Below are 15,981 nucleotides of genomic sequence, written 5' to 3'. Positions count from 1 at the left end.
CACGCCCTGGCCGTAGTTATCTTTGTTTTCTTTATTATTTTGGTTAGGCCAGGGTGTGACATGGGTGATTTATGTGTTTTGACTTGTCTAGGGGTTTTTGTAGATTTATGGGGTTGTGTTCAGTTTAGGTGTCTAGGTAAGTCTATGGTTGCCTAGATTGGTATTCAATCAGAGCCAGGTGTTTATTGTTGTCTCTGATTGGGAACCATATTTAGGCAGCCATATTCTTTGGGTATTTTGTGGGTGATTGTTTCCTGTGTCAGTGTTTGTGCCACACAGGACTGGTTTGGGTTTTCATGTTTTGTAGTTGTGTTCATGTTTGCGTTTTCCTATTAAAACCATGGACACTTACCACGCTGCGTTTTGGTCCGCCTCTCCTTCACAGGAAGAAAACCGTGACAAGCAGTGACTACCTTTGGCATAACATTATCTAAAAGATGTACAAATAGCAATGAAGCCTATTTGGCATTACCCTCTTGTAAAGCAGTTCAGGAAAGAGTTGCAGGCCTCTATATGTAGATACATTGAAAAGTGCAGATACTTTAGCAAATACCAGAATAATGGCCCAAATGAAACACTGTAGGTGTTTGTGTAATCAAAAATACTGTTGCTAGTTCGGAAATGTAACAGGAAGTGTTGTGTTTTTTACACCAGCCTATCAGGTTGGTCTTTGACTTCAGACCTGCATATTGGTACATACTTATTTCAAGTGTTTATCCAGTCAGAGGACTAACCTGAAGTTGGAGCTACACACCATGATGATCAGATTTGGGGTTGTTGTGGTAATATTCAGTACAATATGTAAGTTTTGCAATTCCTACCTTAACTTGTAAGAATTAGAGGGGGGAATTGTTTTTATGTAGTTTCTGATACTGTTGAGCTTTCGTTAGTCATTGTCCTAGTTCTTCTGATTAACCTACACTTTTCTATCTGTTTTGCATTTTCAGGTGTGTCAAAATGCAACAATGTTCAGCGGCATATTCAAGTTCCGGGGGTTCAAATTGGTGGTATGCAGGCACCATAGTGGTATGCAGGCACCATACCGTTATGCAGGCACCATACCGTCATGCAGGTACCATACTGTTATGCAGACTCCATTCTTGGTACTTTTTTCTCTCATGTGCACTTTTACTAATCCAGCTGTGTCTGGATAAATCACACTATGTTGTTAATTTTATGATTTAAAAAAATATATTTTCTAATAATTTCAATTAACTCTGCAATGGAAACAGATGGCACATCTCAACAAATCTGTGATGGCATTCTCAGTGCTGACCAGTTGGGTCAACAGGTACAAATACTAGCTTACAAAAAAGTATGTGACAACTATCTTACTTAATGATCAACATCAAGTCTTTTGGACATTATTCACTTATCTTAGGAATTGTTTTTTTCTCCATGTTTCTGCCCAGGGATTCAGTGGTGACCGGCTACAATACACTGGAGTGACCTTTACCACCAAGACAACTGGAACCAGGAGAAATAAATGAAAGAATTGGGGAGTATCCTGTTGTTCCACTATTGGAAGTTGCAACATCACAGAAACAAGCAAATCTTTTTTTACAGACATGGATCACAGTTTGTTTTCTATAGTTTAAAGGGGTGTAATTCCCAGAGTTGTGCTATTTTGTTTCTTTGATTATTTCAGAAATTAAGTGTAAATGCAAGTATGTTTAATTAGTAATCCATTTCAAAGAGAAGATCTTTGATGACAGTTGTGTAAATCAACCTTTGTACCATTATTAAAAGCTCCATTCTAAATAATGTGATGAATCAGACGATAAAGTTGGTTAGATGATTCGATATAGACCTACAGGTACCTAAATTCTGGTACATTATAGCTATAAACTGTCACGGATCTCTCCGGAACTTTCATTACGCACACCTGTCCCCTATTCCTACTGATTAGTGCTTGCATAAGTGTGTCTTTGGTTTCCATTGGGCGGTCAATTATTGTTCAAATGTCCGTTGTTTCTTGTGAGTACCTGTTCTATGTGTGTTTTGGCTTTCGTGCGCAGATGATTACGGGTCTCGTCCTGTGTGTTAATCAGTGTGCGCTTGTGTTATTTACTCGAGGTACTCCTCGCTCTTTTGTTTGGGTTTCTACCCTTTGTTTTCTTTATTGTTTGTTTAGTCTTCATCCCCATGCCTTTACACGGTATGCCGTAATTTGGGTACAATAAAAACCAGAGGTGGGACCAAGTCATTGTTTTACAAGTCACAAGTAAGTATCACGTCTTAGCACTCAAGTCCCAAGTCAAGACAGGCAAGACTCGAAACATTGAGTTTCGAGTCCTAAGCAAGTCATAATGCACTCAAACACAATGTAATACCATTTAATATTTTTAACGAGTAATAGTATACTACATTTACGCAAATCATGAATGCTTAAAAAATATATTTATTACTTTCCAAATAAACATATTTCCATGGAAATACATGGGTAGCCATGAGAAAGACTGCACCATAGCGATTGACTTTCGCAGTAACATCAGCAGTAACATCAGGCAGGATTTAGGCTACAAACTGCCTAGCCAGTGGTAGCTCAATCTTGGGTGTAATGATCACGTTCCCGGACTGACTGACTGTGTGGAGGCTCATTGACTTAATGTTACTTAGCCTACATGCTATACAAGCAAAGTTATATATAGCTGTCGGCTATATTAGCAACGACTTACCGTTCTTTGTGCAGCTTCAAATGTCGAACCAAGTTGGAAGATGTTGCGTCTCCGTCTAATTTTCTTCCCGCATGTTTTGCTAGTTGCAATCTGTTTTTTGTTGACTATAGTATAGTCTTCATATCCGAAAATAATAATTTCCGACTGAATTCACCCACTGACATTCCTTTGCATTGCCACGTGCAACTTTTTCTCAGCTTGCACAATTTGATTGGCTGCTGTCCGATTCAAACTGTTATCCGTTAAATGAAGAGTTGATGCGCTGCACACTTTTTATTAGCATCATTTTTTATAGTTGGGCTTGTGGAGGGTATCAAGTCAGTTCAAGTCAAAGGGCTCAAGTCCAAGTTAAGTCACGAATCATTGGTGTTAAAGTCAAAGTCGAGTTGCAAATCATCATATTTGTGACTCAAGTCTGACTCGGGTCCAAGTCATGTGACTCGAGTCCACACCTCTGATTAAAAAAAACTATTATGTATTCCTGCGCCTGTCTCCCGAATCTCTTCATTCCAACGTGACATAAACATGCTGTTGGAACTCAAGAAATACAGTAAAATGTAATTAACCTACATTATATACAATGTTTAAGAAGGTATGCTATCTTATTGTTTGTTTCATGGGTTACAGTAAATATCACAACAATTATACATTTTGGAAAAAGGATTAAAACAATCCAAATAGAACCATAATACAATTATACATTATTTCAAATAGAGAAAAATGACTTAAAATGGGGGCTGATCAACTCTAATTGTATTTGAAATACAGTTCAATTGCAACAAACTTTACCGTAGAAAAGTAATTAAGTAAGAAATCCTCATCCGAGCCAGAACTGCTCATAGGTTCAATATTCAATAGCGGAAAGCAGCTTGATGTACAAGTACACCTCCTGGACAGGACACTTAACCCAATCCATCTCCTTTATACTGAGTGCCAAGCAGAGAGGCATTCGTTCCCATTTTTAGAGTAATTGGTGTGACTTGACCAGGGATCAAACCCTCAACCTTCTCTTCTCACGGTGGACAATAAGCACAAGGCCACTGAGTTGGCTCACAGTTAAACAGTATGTCTAAACAAAAGGCTGAGATACAAGAGATATGATACAAGAGAATAATATAGAATCAATAAGGAAGTCTAAAATAACAATACAATCACAGATTAAGATTAAAGACCAAGCTAAAAAGGTAGATTTTCTGGCATGATTTAAAGACCTCAATGGTTTCTGGCCCTCTAACTCACAGGACAAGCCGCTCCATAACAGTGGTGCTCTGATAGAGAACACTCCTAGAAGAACAAGCTTATTCTATGATACATTATAGTGTATCAAATGTCATGACTGTCTGAATACATTATATACTGTACATCTATATTAACAAGAGTTTCTTGACCAAACTACATCCATTCCTCTGCTCATAAACAACGTTCAGTCCCAGTCTGAACACCTGACATCCGAGTACACAGTCTCCTGTGGTGTCTCTCTTCTTTCTTCCTGTTTTAGTTTTCCTCTCAGAGAAATTCAATGCAGCATAATTCAACGTAACTCCATCTTGATCCTGTGAATCATCATAATGTTTTTTTATTAATAAATATAGTCATAATAATAATTGTCAGGTAACTGGAGTGTCTAGTATCATATTAAACATATTCTACAAACAGGCCAAAATTATAACAATTGCATTTATATACCTGATCACATTCGGTAGTTGTGTTGTCAAGTCCAATATGCTGTGCAAAACTCACTGTTAACGTGAATAAAAACAGCATCAACATGACAGAAGTCAAGATTGGTAGAAGACAGAGGCACAATAGTTGGTGACAAGTATTAGGTATTAATCTTTAAATGTTTTAGGTGTTCATCTACAGTTTGTAATAACAAAGAACTCACCTTGATAATGTTCACAAATTGGCTTTGTATTTCTGGTGAAGATGAGGATAATGATTACAATCACACAGAAAACTGATGTCACTCCCAGTCCAATGACAACATGATCCATCAATCTTCCTAAAAGGAAGAAAAAATGTAATAAATAGATACAAATATATACCCTTATGTTAAAGTAAAACATTAGGAGATTTATGTCACCTTTATATTAGACTAAAATAGTAAGAGAAATACATACCACCCTTCTATTAAAATAAAATAGTAAGATAGATATATACCACCCTTTATATTAAAATAAAATAGTAAGATAGATATATACCACCCTTTATATTAAAATAAAATAGTAAGATAGATATATACCACCCTTTATATTAAAATAAAATAGCAAGATAGATATATACCACCCTTTATATTAAAATAAAATAGTAAGATAGATATATACCACCCTTTATATTAAAATAAAATAGTAAGAGAGATATATACCACCCTTTATATTTAAAAAAATAGCAAGATAGATATATACCAACCTTGTATAAAAAATTAAATAGTAAGATATATATATATATACCACCCTTATATTAACATAAAGAGTAAGAGACATATACCACCCATATATTAAAATAAAATAGTTAGTACGATATATATAGCACCCTCAAAATTAGTCTCCTCCATATCGACTATGGCGTCATGAGGTTGTCTAGGCATAGAGCTCTGTAAATATTGTACATATTTTCTTTATTTTAAAGTGTTTTCTTGTTGTATTGTTTTAAATAAAGTTTTGGTTTTGAATGTTCTGTTATTATTTTTTTTATTTTTTTTTACCTTTTATTTAGTAAGTAATTAAGAACAAATTTTTATTTACAATGACGGCCTACCAAAAGATAACAAGGACTGAAATCCGTGTCTGGAGATGGCAGAAGAGGATCAGGGACTGTTCCTAACCACCGTTGATGTTTGGTGGCATTTCCAGCACTTTTCAGCAGCCATGGCATCACCCAGGTGGTTGCTACATTTTTTGTAATGGAGAACCAGTACCGACAGAAAGGAGCGGCTTCTATGGAGGAACTGAATGCAGGAGAAGCAGGTGTGGTGCTCCGATGAAGAGCTACTGGCCTGTTTGTCAGATTGTCTGTGTCTCTCTCTTTCTGTACCATCGATGCCCCCTCTGCTCAAACTATACGGCCTTTCCAACCCAAATTGACTCAACTCCCACTCCCCAGCTAACTATAGACATTCAATCTCCATCCCCATCATCTCAATTTAAATTTGTTGTGTTGAATGTTTGTTTGATTACAAGCTAAATAACTTATTATTATTATCATATTAAATACATTGATTGACTGAAGCCACATATTGAAGGAGATATTTGATTAAATAGCTTGTGTTTAAAGTTAAGTTTAGCTATCAATAGATTGTATTTTGTTTTTAGCATTTTTTTAATATATAGTATATAACATTATTTTCTGGTCAATGATGAGAATATTGTCATAGCAAAATGTACTTCAACCCCTGTGCTATATGCACCACTTAAATAGTCCTACTTTCTACACTACAACTCATAATATTCATTACCCACCAATATTTAGGTTAGTTCCATTGCCAAACAGGATCTCCCCACATGTGGCCACAGCACAGTAGTAAGTCCCAGCATCAGAGAGACTGAGGTTGTTCTTGGAGAGGCTGTAGACACAGGTCTGTGTAGGAGATGGAGTCTCAGGGCTCTTCTCACAGTCATCACTCCTGTTCCCAGGGGTGTAAATGACTCCTGGATTGGATTCTCCTGATCCGGCTCTGAACCAGTACACACTGTGTTCTCCTGTACAGGTCTCAGAGAGTACTGTACACTGTAGAGTCACATAGTCTTCTGTATGGACTGGGTCAGACACTGGCTGTTGCTCTACAGTCTGGTATTGTGACCTTTTCTGACTGACACCTAATTGATGTTGTTTTCATTAAAGAAATGTCAGTGTCACGTGAATACACAATTATTGCAGTTTGGCTTTCTAGAATCATATGTATGCAGCAACCTCAGCATCTGTAACGATGGATAACTTAACAAAACTGTTGTGATAAACATTGAGAAATCATATTACTGAAATAAATTACCTTTTACAGCCAAACATGTTCCATTTCTAAACTTCATCTCATACACTGTTCCTATTCCACAGAAGTATGCTGCCTCATCTGATCTGCTGATATTGTTGATGATGAGAAGATATCCAACTTTTACTTTCTCCATTGTGAAACATATGTCATTAAACTCTCCATTAAGAACAAAATCAGCTGATTTTCTCTTTTCTACAGTTGCCACAACTTGGGGCATTTGACCAGCAGTTTGCTTGTACCAGTACAGCCATTGGAAATAATCAATTGTCTCTGAGAAGAAACATGGAAGAGATACAGACTCTCCGAGCTGAGTTGTGGTCAGTGGAATTTGCAGAGTGAATCAGGACTACACAAAAATTGAAAGAAATCATTTTTTCAGCTATGTTATCCATTCATTCAGACAATTAGTTTAAAATATATATATCATATATATATATATATATATATATATATATATATATATATATACATTATAAATATTGTGATCTAATCTTTGCACTTGAATTGCCCACAAATATATTGCCATCGTAATTGCATCATATTGAATCTGAAGACATAACTTTTCAATCAGACATCATTATATGATCCGTTTGAAATGTTTCTCTCCAGTAAGACAGTACAGTATGGAACCGTTGGTTAAAAACTGGTACTTACAGATTTGACTGACTAACATCCAAACAAGGTTGATTCTGATCATCTTGATGTAACAACAGTTGGTCTACAGTCCCCAAGTGAAATGACTAATGTAAAGCGAAATATAGGCTGGTTTCAATTCTAAGAATTACCTGATTGGTTGAAAAAAAATAAAGTTCAACATTTCCTGTTCCATTCCCAACCAATAAGCAGTTAGTGTAATCAAAAGACCAGTGATATGTATCTGGGACTATAGTTCTATAATGCTTCTCTTACTGTAATCTGTTGGCTAAATGCTTTAGGCTTACTAATTGATACCATAGCTATGTCATCTATCTCTATTTGACCATAATGCCTTTTGCATGGTTTACTAGGTCAACCTCTTAGCCCACCTATCTTAATTGCCTCTCCTCAGTAAGATCTTAGCATAATCTCTTATTTAAATTAACTTATTTAAGTGACATTATTGCCTTAAAGAGATATTATTTTAAAAAATATGAATTTATTTGGTGGCATAAAAACGATTCGAATAAAATGGTTTTACCTATAATTTGACACACTGCCATGCAATCTCCATAGACAAACATTGGCAGCAGAATGGCTTTACTGAAGAGCTCAGTCACATTCAATGTGGCACTGTCATAGAATGCCACCTTTCCAACAAGTCAGTTCATCAAGTTTCCGCCCTGCTAGAGCTGCCCCGGTCAAGTGTAAGCGCTGTTATTGTGAAGTGGAAACATCTAGGAGCAACAACGGCTCAGCCTGCAAAGTGATAGGCTACACAAGGTCATAGAACGGGACTGCCGAATACTGAAAAGCATAGCGTGTAAAAATCGTCTGTCCTTGGTTGCAACACTCACCTCTGAGTTCCAAACTGCCTCTGGAAGCAAAGTCAGCACAAGAACTGTTCAACGGGAGCTTAATGAAATGGGTTTCCATGGCAGAGCAGCCACAAACAAGCCTAAGATCACCAAGCGCAATGCCATGCATCGGCTGGAGTGGTGTAAAGCTCGCCGCCATTGGACTCTAGAGCAGTGGAAACGCATTCTCTGGAGTGATGAATCACGCTTCAACATCTGGCCGTCCAACAGACGAATCTGGGTTTGGCGGATGCCAGGAGAACGCTACCTGCCCCAATGCATAGTGCAAACTGTAAAGTTTGGTGGAGGAGAAATAATGGTATGGGGCTGTTTTTCATGGTTTGGGCTAGCACCCTTAGTTCCAGTGAAGGGAAATCTTAACATTACTGAATACAATGACATTCCAGATGATTCTGTCCTTCAACTTTGTTTGGGGAAGTCCCTTTCCTGTTTCAGCATGACAATGCCCCCATGCACAAAGCGAGAACCATACAGAAATGCTTTGACTGCTTTTTTATTGATGCTTGACTGACATAATTTTGTCCATGCTGTATCTGAAACAAAGTTCAGTCCCAGTTCGAGTACCTGACATCAGAGTACACACTCTCCTGTGGTCTCTCTCTTCTTTCTTCCTCTTTTAGTTTTCTTCTCAGAGAAATGCAATGCAGGGTAATTTAACAGAGATGTCTTTGGCACTTAAGGAATAGAGTACAGTAAATAATAACTCCATTGTGCACAACAACAGAAAAGTAAAATAATAACATTAAGAATAACATGGTCAAGGGAAATGTGCATTCTGAGTATAGGATTCAATTATTAGCACAGGGCGCTGGAACACCGACAATGCAGCTTTTTTGTCAGCTGTGCTATAACACAGATTGAATGTGTATCAGATTGAACCCCGGTCTTAGTGACATATTTTTTCCTACTAGTTAATGACAAGCTATGGCTATGCAAAACCAAAATGTTTCAATCAAACAAAAAACGTTTCTAAAGCCTTTACTTTGTAAACCCAATAACTAAACTGATGTTTTCAGCATGTTGACATTGTTCAAGAAAATATTTGAAGTTACACTACAGATTTCTGGACAATAAATAAGCTATTGAATATGAGGGTAATTTAACGTCTTAAAGCCCCACAACACTGCTGCAACATCTCATTGGTTACTGCTGTACTTTGTCATTTATTCACAAATATACACATATACACTAATATGTGTAACGGTATAGCTTCCGTCCCTCTCCTCGCCCCAAACCTGGGCTCGAACCAGGGATCTTCTGCACACATCAACAGTCACCCTCGAAGCATCTTTACCCATCGCTCCACAAAAGCCACAGCCCTTGCAGAGCAAGGGGAACTACTACTTCAAGGTCTCAAAGTGAGTGATGTCACCGATTGAAACGCTATTAGCGCGCACCACCGCTAACTAGCTAGCCATTTCACATCGGTTACATATGCACACTCATGTGTAACAGGTAATGTACCTCTTATTTTCACACACTGGATAATACAGATGTTACATACCTGACCACTTGACTGCTCTGATGAGAGGTTATCATCATGGTGAATATGCTGAGAGACACTTGCTGTATCAACAGATAGAAACCCAAGCATGAAAATGGAGACGGAATGTACAGTATAACATTCAACGCTGAATCAGAAAATGAGGTGAGACTTTACATTTAAATAATCATAGCTAACACATTTGAAATGAACAAATAAATATGTATCTCTAAAATGACTTACCTTTACAATGATAACATGTTTGTCTCTTGTTTTTGGTACAAGCAAGAATGAAAATTACAATCACACACACAGCCACTGCTACTCCCAAGCTGAGGACAATGGGATCCACTGTGCTTCCTGGGATGAAAATACATTTAACATGTTTTTTTAATGTTTTATGTTAAGCATGCATAGTTGATAACACAATTTATTTCGCTTTGACCCATTTAAACTAAATAATGGTATCTATAAAATATGCTTGAATGTTTGCTTTATCAATTTAATAAAAAGTTGTACCTTTAATGATGTTAAGTTTTGTTCCTTCACCAAACAGGATCTCCCCGCATGTAGACACAGCAGTAGTAAGTCCCAGCATCAGAGAGACTGAGGTTGTTCTTGGAGAGGCTGTAGACACAGGTCTGTAGGCACACTGTGTTCTCCTGTACAGGTCTCAGAGAGTACTGTACACCGTTGAGTCACAGAAACTTCTGGTTGGACTGGGTCAGACACTGGCTGTTGCTCTACAGTCTGGTAGTGTGACCTTTTCTGACTGACACATTGGGGTTGTTTTCATGAAAGAAATGTCAGTGTCACGTGAATACACAATTATTGCAGTTTGGCTCTCTAGAATCATATGTATGTAGCACCCTCAGCATCTATAACTATTGATAACTTAACAAACAAAACTGTTGTGATAAACATTGAGATAAGAGTCTCCTGGTTGGACTGGGTCAGACTCTGGCTGCTGGTCCACTGTCTTGTAGTCAGACTTCTAACCATTTCCTAAATTAATCAGAACATAATGAGCAATTATCAGACTTTAAAATAGTATAAGATAAACATATTTGACTGCAATCTTTCCATAGGCTGAGAAATTACAAATGTACTTAGCAAATATTTTGTCTAATTACTGAACAAATTATTGTCCAATTAACATAACTTATACATTTATATTAAAATGATTTTACCTGTCAAAGACAGATATGTGCCATCTCTAAATTCCACAGTCATCTGTCTTCCAATTGCACAATAGTGGTTTCATCTTCTGGGATCATCTTCATGATACTAAGGCAAAACATCATCTGATCCAATTTTACATTGAAGTGTGAATTATTAAATCCAGAGTGAAACACAGGCTCTGTAAAATATTGCAGCATTGATGAGAAATGTTGTGGAATACGTCCCACAGTTTGCTTGTACCAGTGCATTTGCTCATCGCTGAATTCTTCTTCTGGGAAAACACATAGCAGTGTTACAGGATCACCAAGTTGAACAGTGGTCACTGGACTTAGCAGGTTAACATGGTCAACATCTAAATCAAATGGAAACAGAAACACAAGGATACTGTAGTTGTCACACAGACAAGGACAAATGTTAAACAAGAGAAAACACTAGTCTGTGAAAATCATTCCAGATGAAATACATTTATTTTTCTTTCTTTGTTTATTTGCACTGACTCAAGTTATAATTTCTTTTTAGATGGTATGTGTGTTGTTGAACGTTCTAAATGTCAATTTATCCTACCCTTCAAGAAGCTTGAACTGTATTGAATTGCACAGCACCACAACAAAACTATTTTTAATATTCTACCAGTGATGAAATTTTACTTACACACTGCACTGAGAATAATCACAGCAACCCCTAATCTAAACATCATGGTATGTAATATTTGGGGAGGTGGTGTTTGTTTGGTCGGTGCTTAAATGACAACCAAAGATCAAATATTCAAACTTGAAAACATACCTCATTGGCTGGAACATAGTGTTCAATACTTCCTGTAAAGTTGTCCAACCCGTGACCCATTTCTTCTGTGAACCTGACATGCCTTATGTCATAAGGTCCCCACCGTAGCTTACATGTTACTGTATACTATGGTGTCTCATATATAGTTTATTTTTAAGTGCCTAATTGTCCTATCCACAGTACTTTTTGTTGTTGTATGGATACATGTGTATAGATTATGTCATGTATTTTGGTGATGCCTGTACCATTTTTCACTGTGATTGTTTTTATTGTCTCAAATGTGGTCTCAATGTGGTTTTAAAAATATCTGTATTTTGTATAATTGTATCATTGTGGTTTGAAACTTAAATACATTTGTCTAACTAACTATATCAATGAATTTCTTATTTTTTCTGTCTGTCTGCACAGTACATTTGCTATAAATTTCCAGCCTTTTATCTTGTCCTGTTTCATTGAATTGTTTTTGTCATGAAAACATCTGACTGAAAATGCACTTGTTTCCCTTGTAGGTGTTTTGACTACAACCCTGTGAAGTCCTATATCGAAGTGGTTTGGGATCATTTAAGGTAGACTGGGTTGATTACCTGAAAGCTCTCAAGTGTCAGGCTAAACAGGCAGTAACCAGTGGACCACTCAGGAACGTCTTAAAGGATACAAGCATTTACAAGCATTGCGCTACACCCACAACAACATCTGTTAAATATGTGTATGTGACCTATACAATTTCATTTGGTTTGATATTTATTTTGTACAACCAAATGTCTATTTTTGATGTAAATGGCATGTTATAGAAGGGTCCAGACACCTTTTTGTCATTTCAAATTTTTAGAAACTTACCTCAAATAGCAAATCACTTCCTCATTATTGTGTGGTACAGAGGCCCTGAAAAAACATGAACAAAGGCTCCAAAAACACCCAAATATGTCATTTTAGAAATGTCAAAGCTCTCAGTGTAGGGATGCATGTCTTAAGATGTTGTACACATGAGATTGTGTAATTACGAACTTTATCCACAATGTTATATTCCCTTTTGTGTGACTCGAGACATTTCCCCTAACCAGCTGTTCCAGTGTTCATGTAACCAGCTGCCACAAGTAGCTGCCAAAATAAAGGAAACACCAACCAAGTGTCTTAATAGGGCATTGGGCTACCACGAGTCACCAGAACAGCTTCAATGCGCCTTGGCATGGATTCTACAAGTGTCTGGAACTTCCAGTGTGGAAGCACCCCATGCTTTCAACACACAATACAAGATGGCGTAGCAGTCGGATGTGTGTTTGTCTTATCCCGTGAAAATAGTCTGTTTTTCATTTTTTCATACAATTGAAGTCAGAAGTTTACATACATTTAGGTTGGAGTCATTAAAACTTGTTTTTCAACCACTCCACATATTTCTTGTTAACAAACTATAGTTTTGGCAAGTCGGTTAGGATATCTACTTTTTGCATGACACAAGTAATTTTTCCAACAATTGTTTACAGACAGACTACACGAAGTTGACTGTGCCTTTAAACAGCTTGGAAAATTCCTGAAAATTATGTCATGCTTTTTGAAGCTTCTAATAATTGACATCCTTTGAGTCAATTGGAGGTGTACTGTTTAAAGGCACAGTCCACTTAGTATATGTTAACTTCTGACCCACTGGAATTATGATACAGTGAATTTTAAGTGAAATAATCTGTCTGTAAACAATTGTTGGAAAAATTACTTGTGTAATGCACAATGTAAATGTCTTAATCAACTTGCCAAATCTAGAGTTTGTTAACAAGAAATTTATGAAGTGGATGAAAAACGAGTTTTAATGACTCCAACCTAAGTGAATGTAAACTTCCGATTTGAACTGTATATATATAAAATATGAATATCACGGTGGACACCTAAGCCTTTGTACACAATGCCCTGATACATTTAGTGCTCAGATCTCTGACAACTGAACAATGAGGTGGACACAAGGAATAGTGTTTTGTCATTTGTTATAGGCTGTTTTTAAGGACACGTAAATGTGGCTCATATGGCCAACATCCCTCATTTATTGATGATGCTGGCTGTGCCAGGTTGGATCTGAATGCATATGGATGTCAATTTAAAAAATCATATGGCATATTGTTTTTATGAAGATTGTAAAATATTCACATGAACATCTGTCACTAATTGGATGGAAACCTAGCTAAAGACACCCTAAAGACTCTGGCAAGTGGGCTAGTCCAGTGTCACTTTGATTATGCCTGCACATCATGGTTCACCAGCAGCCACAAACATCTAAGGATTATGCTTCCAGCCAAACAAACTTGTAAGAATTGTACCTGAACTCCCCTCTCATCTGGAGGTGGAGCATTTTTAGTCTCTATCTCTGTAATGTGTCTGTTTCTATGTAATTGTAGATGTATTTACATATTTACATACAAAATAGGGACCACAATGGAAATAGGTCACCGACTTTATTGTCCAATACACAAAAAAAATGTATTTTCTTTACTGACAAATAAGGTCAATCAATCAATCAATCAATCCAAATGTGCAGCAGACCAATTGATGTCACGCTCTGACCTTAGATATCTCTGTTTTCTATATATTTTGGTTAGGTCAGGGTGTGACAAGGGTGGGTCCTCTAGTGTTGTATGTCTAGTGTTGTATGTCTAGTGTTGTATGTCTAGGGTTTTGTATGTCTAGGGCTGTTTTGTTTCGGTGAGTTTCAGTTGATTAAAAATATGTGAAACTCTATTCACGCTACGCCTTGGTCTCATCCTCTTTACGACGATCGTGACAATTGATGAATGGAAAGAGACATCTGAAACAAAACACCAAAAAGTTTAATGACATTCAGAGATTGTTAAGCAAAGCCTTCGATACTTGGTGAGTCTACAAGGTTGGGAGGGATGTATTTTCTGTTTGTTGCCATAGTCTAGTTATTGTGGTGTTGAAACTGAAAACCATGATAATGAAGTGCCCGAAGTCGGTAAGCTTTGTTTATTGGTTGTGTGGTGCATTGGCACATAAACTTGTCGGTGGAAAATCCATTGCATATATTTTATATAATTATAAATACAGCATCAAAATGTAGAAAATCTGATTCCCTCTAGCTGATCATTGTTTGCAGCTGGCTCTGATCGTAGTGTAATGAAACAGGCAGGGAGAGTGAGCACATCTGCAATGGTCGGTGAACCCTCAACCTTCGGGCCCATAGCCCTGCGTGGCATCGACTGTGCCACAAAAGCAAGCTAAAGTGACAAAGTCAATATCCACATTTATAAACACAGTTATTGTTATTTGTGGTTGTAAACATTATTTTGAGTAAATTCTATAAGGGGGAGAGTGTTCAGTCTATTTTACAGTAGAACAGGAGGGTCATTTGAAAATATTTTTAACTTTGAGGAGGGGGGTGATTTTTTATGACACTTTGAGTTGGACCAGCCCCTCATGTATATCTGTCCCTTAGATAACCAACCAGGTTGTTGGTGGAAAAATTTAACAGGAAGTGTAGCATGATTTAGTTTTCTCCAGCCTATCAGATAGGTCTGTGAGTATAGACTTGCCATTTTTGCATTTCATGGGCAGAGGACAACTGCACCAGACGTGTAAAAGCTACTCACCAAGATGATCAAAACTGGAGTGATTGTGGTACTTCTCAATTTGATGTGTAAGTGAAATTCCAAACTTTTTTCAATAATGAATGGCTTAATTCCTAGACCCTAGTTCTGGACTAAAGCTATTCTTAATGGAGATTGTGAAAAGCATTCTACATGGTGATGGCCTGATCTGTCTCTGGGAAAGCAGTCGCTTATCATGTATTTCTAATATGTAGTTCATTAAACTAATCTGAAATGTTAAAGGAAACATGGTGCATATGGATAAAAACGGTGGACATGTTTCACCTCAAACACAATTGAAGGTGTAAATGCATTACATTATCACTTTATAACGTAGGCAATAGTTGTATTTTAATTGTCATGGTTATAAAATGTGTTTTTACAGATGTGACACAATGCAATGATGTTCGGTATCAAACTCAAGTTCGTCCTGGGGACCCAGTGACTCTATACTTGTTACGCTCGTCGAAATGATCGGACCAAGGTGCAGCGTGTAGGCGTACATTTTGTCTTTATTAAAAATGAACACCTAAAAACAACAAAAGGAAAACGAACGTAACGTTCGGTAGGTTACACAGAGCTGAACAAAAACAACATCCCACAAAACTAAGGTGGCAAAACAGGCTACCTAAGTATGATTACCAATCAGAGACAACGAAAGACAGCTGTCCGTGATTGAGAACCATACCCGGCCAAAACATAGGAATAAAAAACATAGTGTTTCCCACCCGAGTCACACCCTGACCAACCAAACATAGAAAAAAAA

General features: G+C 37.2%; 3 long non-coding RNA genes across 3 annotated transcripts; 1 reads left to right on the top strand and 2 right to left on the bottom strand.

Moving 5' to 3' along the window:
* Positions 1-723: 723 nt before the first annotated feature.
* LOC121840327 lies at positions 724-2,140 on the top strand. Its single transcript, XR_006079501.1, has 4 exons — positions 724-801; positions 948-1,072; positions 1,233-1,291; positions 1,413-2,140. It is a non-coding gene; the product is annotated as an uncharacterized LOC121840327 (long non-coding RNA).
* Positions 2,141-3,132: 992 nt separating this feature from the next.
* Positions 3,133-4,827, bottom strand: LOC112221130. Its single transcript, XR_002948980.1, has 3 exons — positions 4,564-4,827; positions 4,365-4,417; positions 3,133-4,231 (listed from the first exon to the last, which is right to left on the bottom strand). It is a non-coding gene; the product is annotated as an uncharacterized LOC112221130 (long non-coding RNA).
* A 4,761-nt stretch (positions 4,828-9,588) lies between these two features.
* Positions 9,589-10,549, bottom strand: LOC112221131. The gene is made up of 3 exons (XR_002948981.2): positions 10,183-10,549; positions 9,907-10,023; positions 9,589-9,746 (listed from the first exon to the last, which is right to left on the bottom strand). It is a non-coding gene; the product is annotated as an uncharacterized LOC112221131 (long non-coding RNA).
* Between the last annotated feature and the right edge of the window lie 5,432 nt (positions 10,550-15,981).

The sequence above is a fragment of the Oncorhynchus tshawytscha genome, linkage group LG21, assembly GCF_018296145.1.
Source record: "Oncorhynchus tshawytscha isolate Ot180627B linkage group LG21, Otsh_v2.0, whole genome shotgun sequence".
Lineage (NCBI taxonomy): Eukaryota > Metazoa > Chordata > Actinopteri > Salmoniformes > Salmonidae > Oncorhynchus > Oncorhynchus tshawytscha.
This window is presented reverse-complemented; position numbering and strand designations above follow the sequence as displayed.